This window comes from Brassica napus, chromosome C9, assembly GCF_020379485.1.
Source record: "Brassica napus cultivar Da-Ae chromosome C9, Da-Ae, whole genome shotgun sequence".
NCBI classification, from domain to species: Eukaryota; Viridiplantae; Streptophyta; class Magnoliopsida; order Brassicales; family Brassicaceae; genus Brassica; species Brassica napus.
In genome coordinates, this window is record NC_063452.1 from 30,936,771 (window position 1) to 30,937,550 (window position 780).

Sequence of the window (780 nt, forward strand, 5' to 3'; positions counted from 1 at the left end):
TCCATAGAGCTCACTTCTTGTTGATCGTCCATAGTGTTCTCTGCGTTAGGTGTGACATCTGTTGCACTGTTTTTCGAAGCGGTTTATTCCATGATAAACACTTGGCTTTGATTGCCCTTAATCAGCTGGTCAACCTTTGCCGCTAGATCTCCTATGCTGTTCACAGTCTTAGAGCGATCGTTCTCCTTGTTCTTGTTGAGTGAGCTCGACACCATATTCTCGATCAGTGCGAATGCGCCTGGTGTTGTTTGAGTTTCTGTTCACAGTCTTAGAGCGATCGGTCTCCTTGTTCTTGTTGAGTGAGCTCGACACCATATTCTCGATCAGTGCGAATGCGCCTGGTGTTGTTTGAGTCATGAAGTCTCCATTACTCGAGGAATCTAGAGCATTTCGAAACTCATAGCTTACTCCAATATAAAACACTTCCAGTATGTAAGCGTCCTCAGACCCATGGTGACGGCATTCGCTTCGGTACTCCTTGTAACGCTCCCAAGCATCATAGAAGGGCTCTTCAGTCTTTTGCTTGAAATTGGAGATCTTATGCCTCAGATCTGTGGTTTTGGACTTCGTGTAGAAGTGAATTAAGAACGCTGCTCTGACTTGTTCCCATGAAGTTAGTGTACCGGTTGGGAGAGAGGCTAGCCAGCGAGCTGCTTTCCCATCGAGAAAAAACGGGAACAGGGTGCATTTGACATAGTCTGGTGGCACTCCATTCGCGCGAGAGAAGTTGCAAACTCTATCAAAGTTATCGATGTGATCCAACGGAATTTCAGCTGTGAG

General features: G+C 46.3%; 1 non-coding gene across 1 annotated transcript; it reads left to right on the plus strand.

Annotated features, from left to right (window-relative positions):
* Positions 1 to 445: 445 nt before the first annotated feature.
* On the plus strand, positions 446 to 552 carry LOC125593606. The gene has a single exon (XR_007329506.1). It is a non-coding gene; the product is annotated as a small nucleolar RNA R71 (small nucleolar RNA).
* The last annotated feature ends 228 nt before the right edge of the window (positions 553 to 780 follow it).